The 15,374-nt window shown below is 39.2% G+C and overlaps 2 non-coding genes across 2 annotated transcripts; both read right to left on the reverse strand.

Moving 5' to 3' along the window:
• Nucleotides 1–13,070: 13,070 nt before the first annotated feature.
• TRNAF-AAA (transfer RNA phenylalanine (anticodon AAA)) lies at nucleotides 13,071–13,192 on the reverse strand. The gene is made up of 2 exons: nucleotides 13,155–13,192; nucleotides 13,071–13,116 (listed from the first exon to the last, which is right to left on the reverse strand). It is a non-coding gene; the product is annotated as a tRNA-Phe (tRNA).
• A 444-nt stretch (nucleotides 13,193–13,636) lies between these two features.
• Nucleotides 13,637–13,758, reverse strand: TRNAL-CAA (transfer RNA leucine (anticodon CAA)). The gene is made up of 2 exons: nucleotides 13,721–13,758; nucleotides 13,637–13,682 (listed from the first exon to the last, which is right to left on the reverse strand). It is a non-coding gene; the product is annotated as a tRNA-Leu (tRNA).
• Between the last annotated feature and the right edge of the window lie 1,616 nt (nucleotides 13,759–15,374).

Consider the following 15,374-nt stretch of genomic DNA (forward strand, 5'->3'; position numbering starts at 1 on the left):
GTAAGTCTTAGTAGTAGCAGAAGAAAATGTGTTGGAGAATACGTACCAAAACACCGAAAGGCGCCCGAAAACGTGGCGCTTAACATAAAAAAGGCTTAGTTAAAAAGTCAAAGTTGTGTACAGGACCGAAAATAAGCACAAGAACATTTATAGGCTGGGCCGGAAATAAGCACAGGACACTGGACATTGTCCAATAAAATTTTAAAATGTCCCATAATAGTTTTAAAAACACAGGGCGGCTCCTTTGTGGAGCTCAGCATTCACACAAATATTTAAATTTTTAATTATTATTATTATTCCTCTCTTTTATTTAACACTATCAGTGCTTAGCCCACTCGATCACGCGCTCCACGACGGTGGAGTGCGTGATCGAGTGGGCTATAGTCAGTGTCTCAACATTCAAATTTTAAGGAACGAAAGTGAGTTCTATGCCAAAATTTATTTAAGAATTATTTTGTTTTTAATTTGTTTTTAAGCTAAACTTAAAAGTTTATTTATATGATCTAGTTTGAAAATTGATAGGGAGCACTTTTTGTTGTTAAATTGTGATTTTTTTTAATTCCTTGTTAACCGGCCAAGGCTTAAAAAATGGACAACTGGAAGATAGGCGGTAACGTTTACGTAACAAACAATGGAATTCGAGGTGGTCGCGGCGGCCGAGGTGGTAAAGGCGGTCGCGGCGGTCGAGGCGGTCGTGGTGGTCGAGGAGGTGTTGATAAACGTGGGGGGAGGCGTCCGCGAGTGTGTTACTCGTGTAAAAAACAAGGGCATTTTATAAGGGATTGCCCTGCTCTCAAAGATACGGGATCCTTTTTTTAGAAGCTGTTAGTGTGACCATGGATAAAGAATGCGCGTGAGGAAATTAGTTTTCACGCTATAGGATAGGCAACTCCCTATCTCGAACGACAGCTAATACACCACTTCGACATTCTGTTGTGCGCATGCCCGATGCCCCGCGCTCGAAGCGCCTCAAGGGGAAAGACTGGAAACTGCTCTTTGTTACCCCTACTAGCAAAAGCGCAACCCCACGCGGTTTTTTCCCTGCCCTTCTTAATAAGTACTAGTTCGCAGTAGCCCGCTGTGGCGCCCTAGGTAATGTCAAAGTGGTGTATTCTGTATATACTCTGTTACAACATCGGTTGTCAGCAACCGCAAAGCTTGGTCTCTATGTAACGTAGCTTTGTACGTGCTTTCAAGAGACAAAAAACTTCAGGATCTTCAGAATTTAAAATATCCGCCAGTTTTTTAGCTCGAGTGCACGGCCCTCTAGGCCTTAGCCTCAAATACGTGTAACATTGCCACAGCCTACTGCACGTATTTGAAACTAAGACCTAGAGGTCCGTGCACTCGAGCTAAAGATACTCGCGGATATTTTAAATCCTGAAGATCCTGAAGGTTTTCGTCTCTTGACAGCACGTACAAAGCTACGTTACATAGAGACCAAGCTTTGCGGTTGCTGACAACCGATGTTGTAATAGAGTATATACAGAATAGGCTGTCGTCCGAGGCATGGAGTTAATTATTTGCCCTATATGTGTCGTTTAAATATTATAACAAGTTAGAGCCAACTAATCAATATGAACAATTCATTCTTGATACTTCCACGGAGATGTATTTTAAGAAATGATACAACTCCGTGGTTGCAAGACTGGTAGCATAACACTTTTTATCCCGTCCTCTACTCTCTCATGACTAGTTAATTCTAAACACCCGGCCTTTTTCTATCCAAAGTCTAGTCCCTAACAGGGTGAGAAATAAGGCGGTGGCACTGGGCAAATGACCAGTTTAAAAATTGCCTTGACCAGTTTATTTATTAAATCCCTGGGGGTCTAGTGGTCACCGTGACCACTTTTTAAATTGCCCTTCTTTAGTAAAAAATAAATTCCCGGGGCACTGTACCATGGAGTAGTTTTGATGTATATACAATAAAAGTTTACTTGTAGAAGCATAACACAACAATTAGTCTCCTGTTATACTACTCCATGGTGACATATTGCTTGTAAGCAATGATTCAATGAAAAACGGAAGGGGAAAGTGACGGAACGCCGTTATCCGGACCGGTTAGCACCAGTGCCTATAGACTAGCTGCGATGTGCGTTGTTTTTATGAGTCGTTAGTCTTTCATTGTAAGAGGCTTTAGTGTTTGTAATACAACAAATTTAAACACTTCAAACCTAGAAAATTCTATTCGTATTAAAATGGAACATGTTTCCATTAAAGGTTCCAAGTTTAATTATTTTTATTAACATATATAAACTAACTTTTGAGTGAGATATAGAAATCAATTCATATAAAACAAATAAACAGTATATAAAACCTAGAACCATTTCAGTGCAGCTCTGACAGTATGTAGAAATATTAAGTGGTCATTGACCAGTTTTTTAATTAAAACCCTTGGGCTCTACTGGTCAAATGACCAGTTTAAAGATTTTCCTTATTTCTCACCCTGGTCCCTAAACTATATTTAGTTTTCACAAATGGAGGATTCACACCATTTTCGCCAGGAGGCCTGGCTACTTGGAAGACAAAAACCCCTTTCGCTTTTTTCCTTCACATATCTCTTTGCCTTCTGGTGTAATGGTATGAATCCTCCATGTGTGTAATAATTGTTAAACCAAATGAATGGCTTAACAAACAAGCAGATAGTCTAAATTCATTAAAGATAGTTAATAGCCTATTTCTATTATTGGAAAAGAAAAAAAGGAGGAGAAAACGCCTGAGGGCATGGAGGTCGGTGAGGGGGCGCAACCAAAGCCCCCACAAGATGTCGTCATCGATATCGAAATCGATGACGATAAAAAGGATGCGCCAGTGACAGTTTAATTTTTATTTTGTAAGTAAGATAAATAATTAAATTTATTACAAAAATGTGATGAATTATATTAAACCCGGGGCACAGGAAAAAATGTTAACAGTTTTAATGTGTTTGACATGAATACCATATAACATGGTAAAATTTGGGAACAAATATAATTAATGACGAAATATAGATAGTTTTCACACATGGAGAATTCAAACCATTTACTACAGGAGGCCGGGCTACCTGGAGGACAAAACCTGTCTGCTTTTGTCCTCCAGGTAGCCTGGCTTCCTGGTGTAAATGGTATGAATCCTCCATGTGTGAAAACTATCTATAGTTCCTTACATTGGCGCCCTATAAATATGAGCAAAGTATACATAGTTTACACGCAAGGAGGATTCATACCATATGCACAAGGAGACCACGCAACTTAGAGTGTAAAATAACAGACGATTTGACACTCTAGGTGGCTTGGTCTCCCTGTGTTAATGGTAGGAAGCCTCCATGCTTGTAGTTTCCAAGTTAAATTGGTGAGTTATAGATTAGTAGCCTTATTATGTATTTGTTACTTGCTTTTCTGCCGGTATTGTATAGTTTAATTAATTTCCTGTGTTCCAATAACATTCTTATTAGAGTATAATTTTGTCATCTTGTTTCATATAGCATCATCACAATTATCTTTTCTCGTTTTTTTTATGTAGATTTTTTCTTTTTACCTCTCCGAGTGACGTATGTCACGGAGAGGTTCTGTAACGATCGTTTGTGTCTGTGGGTGTGTCTGTGTGTGTGTGTGTCTGTTGTTACACCCACGTGACCGCGTTCGCAGTTTCCAAATCGGAGCAAACGTGTTCGCCATTTCCGAACTGCTTTCACAGTCACGGAAATGGCTCCTCTTTTTGAATTCTCACACCACTATCTTCTGGTTTTTGTCCGTCCCACATGGACACCAGTCTGTACTTACTGGCTTCTAATCACCACCATCTTCTGGCCTTCGTCCATTCCACTTGGACACCAGTCTGTACATACTGGCTTCTAATCACCACCATCTTCTGGCCTTCGTCCATTCCACTTGGACACCAGTCTGTACATACTGGCTTCTAATCACCACCATCTTCTGGTCTTTGTTTTGGTCCATTCCACTTTGACACCAGCCTGTACATACTGGCTTCTAACACCACCATCTTCTGGTCATTGTCCATCCCACATGGACACCAGTCTGTTCACCTGGCTTCTACACCACCATCTTCTGGTCTTTGTTTTTGTCCATCCCACATGGACACCAGTCTGCACACCTGGCTTCTACTCCATCGTCATCGTTGGGTTTAAGACATTCGCGGCGATCAGCTAGGGTTACGAGAAACGTCTAGCCTCCCTAGGGTGGGTTGTCCACGATAGGTCTTCGCAATTGCGGTTGTTCTTGCTTTTAGCTGTAGTTCGACACCCTTATATACTACCTATTTGAGTTAAGCGAAGCAACCGGCGTATGCTTCATTTCAAACGCCAATATTAGTCAAGTCTCTCAAGAATGTTTAATTGTTCTTTTTAAAAACGATGTAACGTTCAATAAGGCGAATAACTAAAGAAGAAAATATTAAATATTAATTATATTTATTTTAATATTTAAGATAATCTTGTTTCTCAATTCAAAATTAATACGGAAAGAGTTAAAAAGCAGTCTATGTTTTTGTCTGTGTGTGTCCGTCCGTTGTTACAGTAGTGCGCTGCGTTAGAAGTTCGTTTTGTTTTGATGTGTAAAGAAATCCTGCAGAACCATAATATTCCCTTTATCCTTAATATAAAGTGAATATGTGGAAATATTTTTCGTAATTATGATGCATTTAGTACTTTTGTAGCTTTAAAGCTCTATTTCATTTTGATATTCCAAAGATTGTTTTTAATATTATTATTTAAAATGGATGTTTATATATTACTTAAGCTATACTACATCTCTTTATAGCATAATCCTTTCTAAAGTTAATACAAGCACAACGCTACTTTGATGGTCGAATGAACTTTTATTTGTCAATAGGCCTAGTGAATCAAAAAGTAAACGCTTGGGGATGGTTTTCGTTTCTGTAATCCAGAGACATTAACGGTTCAGAGTGAGCCGAAAGTTAAATACTCTTTTAAATAATTAGGCTTAGATTTTATAATCATGGTGGAAATCTGGGCCGCGTTCAGCAGAGCCCAGCGCTGATAGCAGTGTCCTACATTTTGACGTCACGGTGGTTCGCGCTGAGCTAGCGCGGTCTTCAAAGAGAATAGTCGGCTTTTTGAATAACGTGACGTAAAACGCGTAGTTCTCAGCTTGGCGAAAATACCATGGAGGAATTAATACAAATAGCTCTATGGGACTATAGCTATTTAATTGGCGTGAAACCAGTTGATCACGCGAGAATTTTAAGAGAAATGTTAGTTTCTAATTTTAATTATAAAAGTTGTTATCTATCTCTATAAATATGTTATCATATAATTTTTGTTAAACCTTGGTACCTTGCACGCTTCATTGCGCTAGCGTCATTTATAAATCGCCGATGACCGGAGAAAAGCTATGACGACAGAGCTCACCGGTAAACATTTCCAATTCTGCTGTCTTTTTTGGTGAGCTCTGCTGAACGCAGCCCAGACCAGTGAAAGGTCTGATCGTAATCGGATAATAGCTTCGTGTTTTCATGCTTTTTATGGTGGGCATTTACTTTCAGTGTGTGTAGCCACAAAGAAGCTTTGGTGTTATGTAACGTTAACAGTCATGTTGACAATTTAAGATAATCGTTGAGGTGAAACGAGAGGATAGTGTTTATATGGCAACCCTGTTGTGAATATGGCTTTGAACATAGAGGGCATACAGTTGAGGAGTAGAAAACTGGGCCTTTACAAACACGTAAAGGTAGTATCCCTCCAAAGTTTTATCTCTTCATTTCCCGTTTCTCCGCCATCGGATGATTTTAATGTGTACAAGTATATCATTATTGGATGTAAAATGTCGTCTGATTTACAGTATATTTGCTATGCTTTGTATACTGCTTTAATATTTCATAAATTTTAAATTAAGAAACATTTCCATATCTGGGTAAATAAGTTTGTAAGTAGTCGTCTTGACTCGGAGAGGTAAAATTTTGGTTTTCCCAACTTGTTTTATCTTCTTTCGCGATTTATGGTTTAATTATTTTCTTTTTTTTTTCTTTTAATATTTCACGCACTCGCGTTCCTTCTCTTCTTCAAAAATTTAGGGGTTAAAAATAAATCTCTGATTCTCTTCCGAAAAATTAAGGATTCAAATTGATAAAAAATAAAGATATCAAAATGAATAAAAATAAAGCTTTCGATAAAATCTCCGTACTTCTTAGGATTTCTTAAGGATGAGCCGACAGGGTTTCGTTAGTAAGTTCATGTATCGACTGAGGGTGGGACAGGAGGGACTTTGTATAAATAACTTCAAGTTTTCACGAGGATCTCTGGAACAATGACGTTTGTTGATTGACTTTGGTTTGGCGAATATTGGACCATATTTATGACGTAGCCGGGCGGATTCATGTTAATAGCGAATAGGCAAAACGTTTTGTTTTGGGACCAAATACGGATTGGTCACTTTAAGGGTTAAAAAAATGTTTTAGAAGTTTGTCGGGCCAGGTACCAGGATATTGATTCAAGGTCTTGTTGCTTGGTGGTCTAAATAAGCGTAGTATTTCTCTGGTTTCTTGGAAAAAGTTTTCTTTGCTAGGTATTTCATTTTGCACTCTGGATACTGTGGTATAGGATAGTTCTAGAAAGTTCGCTGTCAAATTTGATGGGCTATTTCCTCTTTCATTGTAGTTATTTTTGGAAACCGTGAATTTCTTTTCAGATTGTTTTAAAGGGATAGGTTTAAGTTAAAAGTGCTAATATCAGGTTTATAGTGGTAATTTAAGGTATTTCGTTGTTAATTTAAAGATTAATTGTAAATTTAATTCGATTTTTGTGTTAAGATGGTTATAGCCATCGAACGCTTTAAAAATTTACTGAACAGCCCACGCCTCCTTCCTCGCCAATGAATTCCATAAATCCACAGGAAAAAAAACATCTAGTCAATCAAACAACAAAATAAATCCTCTCTCAAAGACTTTAATAACTCATACTGTTATACATAAAACTTTTTCTGTCATAGTTAAAGTATTGATTATCAGAATGAAATTTAAGTAATCAGTCCTATTTCTAGCTTAACACTTAAGTTTTTGAGCTAATTTCAGGTTTACAAGTGCGGACCTAAACCATCTTCCTACCTTATATCTGGGGACATTTGTGTATAAATTATTATATTATGAATTAGTGTCAAAGCCTAAATGGTTCCATCAAGATAATTTTTGCACACTCGATTAATTTACAAGTGGGGACCTTCACCGTCATTTCAACAGACAAGTGGGGTCTTTTAAACACACATTTTGAAATTTCATGTATATTATAATTTTATAGTTAAAATATTGATTATCAGAATGAAATTTAAGTAATCAGTCCTATATCTAGTTTAACACTTAAGTTTTGAGCTAATTTCAGGTTTACAAGTGGGGACCTAACCCGTCTTCCTACCTTATATCTTGGGACTTTTTTGTATAAATTTTAAGATTTTGAATTAGTGTCAAGTATTTGAAGATAATTTTTCACACTTGATAAATTTACAAGTGGGGACCTTCACTGTCATTTCAACAGACAAGTGGGGTCTTTTAAACACACATTTTCAAATTTCATGTATATTTTAATTTTATAGCTAAAATATAGATTATCAGAATGAAATTTAAGTAATCAGTCCTATTTCTAGCTTAACAGTTAAGTTTTGAGCTAACTTCAGGTTTACAAGTGGGGACCTAACCCGTCTTCCTACCTTATATCTTGGGACTTTTTTGTATAAATTTTAAGATTTTGAATTAGTGTCAAGTATTTGAAGATAATTTTTCACACTTGATAAATTTACAAGTGGGGACCTTCACAGTCATTTCAACAGACAAGTGGGGTCTTTTATACACACATATTCTAATTACATGTATATTATGCTTTTGTTATTAAAATATTGATTATTATGATGAAATTTTAGAAATAGGATCTTTATGGTTCCTTCAAGTATTTGAAGATATTTTTTTAAACTCGAAAATTTTACAAGTGGGGACCTTCGCTGTCATTTCAACGGACAAGTGGGGTTGTTAAAATACATGTTTTTAAAATTCATTTTAATTCACTTTTTTTAATTAAAATATTGATAATTATGATGAAATTTACATTATATGTAAATTTAGTCCCATTTTAATATGTGGGGAACTTGGCCGTCTTTTTAATATACATCTGGGGACATATAGTTTTTTTAATCTAGTTAATGTTTTAAACGAAGTTAATTTAATGACGCCTAAAGAATTAGGAAAAGTAGTTTGCGTACGTCAAGTGTAATTAAATTATGAAAAAAATCACCGTTCGGTCTGTGAGATACAAGATTTTATATTGTTATCGCTGAATAATGTATATTTTGTATTTCTAAAGTAGCGACATCTATCGGTGCTTATTGTAATGAAAACCCATTTTTGAGCCCCCACATGTACGCCGAAGAGACCATATGGTGCTCATTTCGTACAACTTGGTACCCGGGTGTGTAAAAACCTCTGGCGACATCTCTCGGATATGTGTAAATTTCCATGGTCCCCACTTGAAATGTGAAAAACCCAAGTACCTTACAAGTGGGGACTTTTTTAAAAAAATTAATTTGGGCTCTAATTAGTCTAATTATATCATTTATCTAATTACTTACATGTGACGACTTTAAAATATCCCCACATGTAAGTCGGGTCCCCACTATGTGGGTGAAAAGATTGTCAGAATCCCCACTTCTCAATCGTATGCAGACGCAGACACGTCGAAATTAGAACCTCTCTGTGACATACGTCACTCGGAGAGGTAAAAACATGTAATGTAACACTTAAACTTCATTTTTCTCAAAAACCTTAAATTTACTCCTAGAAAAAGGTTTATATTTGGATATAAAACCGTTCCCAAACGTAACAAACGAATATTACATTTCAAAAAGATGGCGACAAAATGGGTAAAATGGAGAATAACTCCCATGTTATTTCTAAGGGAAAATTTGAACGTTTTCGCCAAAAACACTGATTAATTTTATGGAAATGAAAACCACCCTTAGAAACTTTATTTTTTATCATTTTGAAAATTTAACCACATATTAAGGGTCCAAATTGTAGTTCAGAGGAATTTTAAAAATTGTAAACATAACACGAAAAAGGTTACATCCAAACAAAAAACCCCCGTTATACATTAATGGCAGTCTGAAGTCTTATCTAAGAGAGCTACCGCTCTCTCAGAATTAGTCGAGCCCCAGTTAGAAAAGGTAGATGCGTGTCACTAGACCGTCTTAATATTATTAGTCGGTTTAGCGACGGCATTTCGTTTTCTAACTGCTCTTCGACTAGTTAGTTTTGAGTCGGCTGGAAGGCCTTGTTATGATTATTCGAGTTCGCCTTGACTACTCAATGGCTTGGACATGAAGTATGGTCGACCGACAGTCCGATAACACTTCGGACCAATTGGTAAGGATTGGTGTCGGCCTGACTAGTTTTTGCTAGTGGGGACGAGGCACCAATCTGTATACTTAGCCTTCCCACCACAAATTCTGAAGAGTTCATTGTAAACATAATTATTCTCAGTTTTGCTGCCTCGAATTATCAGTTGCAACAGTTCAGACTGAACATAAAAAGACACAATATTTCGTGGATTCTCCAAAGTTCAATGTTTATTGAAAACTGATATAGTTGAGAATGTGTCCGAGTCGGGACCACCTCTGATATAATAAAACCAAAGTTGCATAGATTTTCGAACGCTTCTCAGACCATTCTTGAGCTCGACGTGCAATATTGCATACTCTCCTCATTTTATATAACATTCAAATATTTTCCAAAAGTTCAATGTTTATTGAAAACTGAAATAGTTGAGAATGTGTCCGAGTTGGGACCACCTATGATGGAACAAAACTAGAGTTGCATAGATTTTCGAAGGTTTCTTGTACCATTCTTGAGTGCGACGTGCAATATTGCATACCCTCTTAATTTTATATAACATTCAAATATTTTCCAAAGTTCAATGTTTATTGAAAACTGAAATAACCACTAAGCCACGGAACCCATATTACGTAGTAAGATTAATGCTGAATATTTCAGTAATTTTACAAAATAAACTCGTTTGTAGTTTTACCCTATTGTTTGCATATATGCACATCTCAAGCAACTATTATTTTTAGTTTTTCAAAATTTAATAGCTACGAAAACTAGTTTAAGTATCATAACAACGAGGCTACGACGAGATTCGAACTCATGATATCCTGTTTACTACACAGGCGCCTTAACCACTAGGCTATTGCTTTGAAGCAATATGAATGCTGAATATTTCAGTAATTTTACTAAATTAACTCATTTGCAGTTTTACGCTATTGTTTGCATATATGCATATCTCAAGCGACAATTATTTCTAGTGAACGAAGGAAACTGAGCCCCTTGAGTCTGGCGCCTTAGACAGCTCCGCCATCCTGACGTGGTCACTTCTAATTTGGACGTTTTATAAATTACATCTCTTCCAGTTAATTTCATAAAATATATCGTGTCAGAAGTGGGATTCGAACCCACGCCCTCATACGAGGAGCAGAATCCACAGATTCACGTTGTGAACGAAAGAAACTAAGCCCCTTTAGTCTGGCGTCTTAGACCGATCCGCCATCCTGACGTGGTCACTTCTAATTTGGACGTTTTATAAATTACATCTCTTCCAGTTAATTTCATAAACCACTTCGTGTCAGAAGTGGCATTCGAACCCACGCCCTCATACGAGGACCAGAATACACAGATTCACGTTGTGAACGAAAGAAACTAACCCCTTGAGTCTTGCGCCTTAGACCGCTCGGCCATCCTGACATGGATTCTTTCAATTGGGACGTTTTATAAATTACATCTCTTCCAGTTAATTTCATAAAACATATCGTGTCAGAAGTGGCATTCGAACCTACCCCCTCATACGAGGACCAGAATACACAGATTCACGTTGTGAACGAAGGAAACTGAGCCCCTTGAGTTTTGCGCCTTAGACCGATCCGCCATCCTGACGTGGTCACTTCCAATTTGGACGTTTAATAAATTACATCTATTCTAGTTAATTTCATAAAACATATCGTGTGAGAAGTGGGATTCGAACCCACGCCCTCATACGAGGAGCAGAATCCACAGATTCACGTTGTGAACGAAAGAAACTAAGCCCCTTAAGACTGGCGTCTTAGACCGCTCCGCCATCCTGACGTGGTCACTTCTAATTTGGACGTTTTATAAATTACATCTCTTCCAGTTAATTTCATAAACCACTTCGTGTCAGAAGTGGGATTCGAACCCACGCCCTCATACGATGACCAGAATACACAGATTCACGTTGTGAACGAAGGAAACTGAGCCCCTTGAGTCTGGCGCCTTACACCGCTCGGCCACCCTGACTTGGATTCATTCAATTGGGACATTTTATAAATTACATCTCTTCCAGTTAATTTCATAAAACATATCGTATCAGAAGTGGCATTCGAACCCACGCCCTCATACGAGGACCAGAATACACAGATTCAGGTTGTGAACGAAGGAAACTGAGCCCCTTGAGTTTTGCGCCTTAGACCGATCCGCCATCCTGACGTGGTCACTTCTAATTTGGACATTTTATAAATTACATCTCTTCCAGTTAATTTCATAAAACATATCGTGTCAGAAGTGGCATTCGAACCCACCCCCTCATACGAGGACCAGAATACACAGATTCACGTTGTGAACGAAGGAAACTGAGCCCCTTGAGTTTTGCGCCTTAGACCGATCCGCCATCCTGACGTGGTCACTTCTAATTTGGAAGTTTTATAAATTACATCTCTTCCAGTTAATTTCATAAAACATATCGTGTCAGAAGTGGGATTCGAACCCACGCCCTCATACGAGGACCAGAATACACAGATTTACGTTGTGAACGATAGAATCTACGACCCCTTGAGTCTTGCGCCTTAGACCGCTCCGCCATCCTGACGTGGTCACTTCTAATTTGGACGTTTTATAAATTACATCTCTTCCAGTTAATTTCATAAAACATATCGTATCAGAAGTGGCATTCGAACCCACGCCCTCATACGAGGACCAGAATACACAGATTCAGGTTGTGAACGAAGGAAACTGAGCCCCTTGAGTTTTGCGCCTTAGACCGATCCGCCATCCTGACGTGGTCACTTCTAATTTGGAAGTTTTATAAATTACATCTCTTCCAGTTAATTTCATAAAACATATCGTGTCAGAAGTGGCATTCGAAACCACGCCCTCATACGAGGACCAGAATACACAGATTCACGTTGTGAACGAAGGAAACTGAGCCCCTTGAGTCTGGCGCCTTAGACCGCTCGGCCACCCTGACTTGGATTCATTCAATTGGGACGTTTTATAAATTACATCTCTTCCAGTTAATTTCATAAAACATATCGTGTCAGAAGTGGGATTCGAACCCACGCCCTCAAACGAGGACCAGAATACACAGATTCACGTTGTGAACGAAAGAAACTACGCCCCTTGAGTCTTGCGCCTTAGACCGCTCCGCCATCCTGACGTGGTCACTTCTAATTTGGACTTTTTATAAATTACATCTCTTCCAGTTCATTTCATAAAACATATCGTGTCAGAAGTGGGATTCGAAACCACGCCCTCATACGAGGACCAGAATACACAGATTCACGTTGTGAACGAAAGAAACTACGCCCCTTGAGTCTTGCGCCTTAAACCGATCCGCCATCCTGACGTGGTCACTTCTAATTTGGACGTTTTATAAATTACATCTCTTCCAGTTAATTTCATAAACCACTTCGTGTCAGAAGTGGGATTCGAACCCACGCCCTCATACGATGACCAGAATACACAGATTCACGTTGTGAACGAAGGAAACTGAGCCCCTTGAGTCTGGCGCCTTACACCGCCCTGCCACCCTGACTTGGATTCATTCAATTGGGACATTTTATAAATTACATCTCTTCCAGTTAATTTCATAAAACATATCGTGTCAGAAGTGGGATTCGAACCCACGCCCTCATACGAGGACCAGAATACACAGATTCACGTTGTGAACGAAGGAAACTGAGTCCCTTGAGTATGGCGCCTTACACCGCTCGGCCATCCTGACATGGATTCTTTCAATTGGGACGTTTTATAAATTACATCTCTTCCAGTTAATTTCATAAAACATATCGTGTCAGAAGTGGGATTCGAACCCACGCCCTCATACGAGGACCAGAATACACAGATTCACGTTGTGAACGAAAGAAACTAAGCCCCTTTAGTCTGGCGTCTTAGACCGCTCCGCCATCCTGACGTGGTCACTTCTAATTTGGACGTTTTATAAATTACATCTCTTCCAGTTAATTTCATAAACCACTTCGTGTCAGAAGTGGCATTCGAACCCACGCCCTCATACGAGGACCAGAATACACAGATTCACGTTGTGAACGAAAGAAACTAACCCCTTGAGTCTTGCGCCTTAGACCGCTCCGCCATCCTGACGTGGTCACTTCTAATTTGTACTTTTTATAAATTACATCTCTTTCAGTTAATTTCATACAACATATCGTGTCAGAAGTGGGATTCGAACCCACGCCCTCATACGAGGACCAGAATACACAGATTCACGTTGTGAACGAAAGAAACTACGCCCCTTGAGTCTTGCGCCTTAGACCGCTCCGCCATCCTGACGTGGTCACTTCTTATTTGGACGTTTTATAAATTACATCTCTTGCAGTTAATTTCATTAAACATATCGTGTCAGAAGTGGGATTCGAACCCACGCCCTCATACGAGGATCAGAATACACAGATTCAGGTTGTGAACGAAAGAAACTAAGCCCCTTGAGTCTGGCGCCTTAGACCGCTCGGCCATCCTGACATGGATTCTTTCAATTGGGACGTTTTATAAATTACATCTCTTCCAGTTAATTTCATAAAACACATCGTGTCAGAAGTGGGATTCGAACCCACCCCCTCATACGAGGACCAGAATACACAGATTCACGTTGTGAACGAAGGAAACTGAGCCCCTTGAGTTTTGCGCCTTAGACCGATCCGCCATCCTGACGTGGTCACTTCAAATTTGGACGTTTTATAAATTACATCTCTTCCAGTTAATTTCATAAACCACTTCGTGTCAGAAGTGGGATTCGAACCCACGCCCTCATACGAGTACCAGAATACACAGATTCACGTTGTGAACGAAAGAAACTACGACCCCTTGAGTCTTGCGCCTTAGACCGCTCCGCCATCCTGACGTGGTCACTTCTAATTTGGACGTTTTAAATTACATCTCTTCCAGTTAATTTCATAAAACATATCGTGTCAGAAGTGGCATTCGAACCCACCCCCTCATACGAGGACCAGAATACACAGATTCACGTTGTGAACGAAGGAAACTGAGCCCCTTGAGTTTTGCGCCTTAGACCGATCCGCCATCCTGACGTGGTCACTTCTAATTTGGAAGTTTTATAAATTACATCTCTTCCAGTTAATTTCATAAAACATATCGTGTCAGAAGTGGGATTCGAACCCACGCCCTCATACGAGGATCAGAATACACAGATTCACGTTGTGAACGATAGAAACTACGACCCCTTGAGTCTTGCGCCTTAGACCGCTCCGCCATCCTGACGTAGTCACTTCTAATTTGGACGTTTTATAAATTACATCTCTTCCAGTTAATTTCATAAAACATATCGTGTCAGAAGTGGGATTCGAAACCACGCCCTCATACGAGGACCAGAATACACAGATTCACGTTGTGAACGAAGGAAACTGAGCCCCTTGAGTCTGGCGCCTTAGACCGCTCGGCCACCCTGACTTGGATTCATTCAATTGGGGCGTTTTATAAATTACATCTCTTCCAGTTAATTTCATAAAACATATCGTGTCAGAAGTGGGATTCGAACCCACGCCCTCACACGAGGACCAGAATACACAGATTCACGTTGTGAACGAAAGAAACTGAGCCCCTTGAGTCTGGCGGCTTAGACCGCTCGGCCATCCTGACTTGGATTCATCCAATTGGGACGTTTTATAAATCACATCTCTTCCAGTTAATTTCATAAAACATATCGTGTCAGAAGTGGGATTCGAACCCACGCCCTCATACGAGGACCAGAATACACAGATTCACGTTGTGAACGAAAGAAACTACGCCCCTTGAGTCTTGCGCCTTAGACCGCTCCGCCATCCTGACGTGGTCACTTCTAATTTGGACGTTTTATAAATTACATCTCTTCCAGTTAATTTCATAAAACATATCGTGTCAGAAGTGGGATTCGAAACCACGCCCTCATACGAGGACCAGAATACACAGATTCACGTTGTGAACGAAGGAAACTGAGCCCCTTGAGTCTGGCGCCTTAGACCGCTCGGCCACCCTGACTTGGATTCATTCAATTGGGACGTTTTATAAATTACATCTCTTCCAGTTAATTTCATAAAACATATCGTGTCAGAAGTGGGATTCGAACCCACGCCCTCACACGA

Source organism: Phalangium opilio, unplaced genomic scaffold, assembly GCF_054372755.1.
Source record: "Phalangium opilio isolate 3A_F unplaced genomic scaffold, DU_Popi_V2 ptg000073l_1, whole genome shotgun sequence".
NCBI classification, from domain to species: Eukaryota; Metazoa; Arthropoda; class Arachnida; order Opiliones; family Phalangiidae; genus Phalangium; species Phalangium opilio.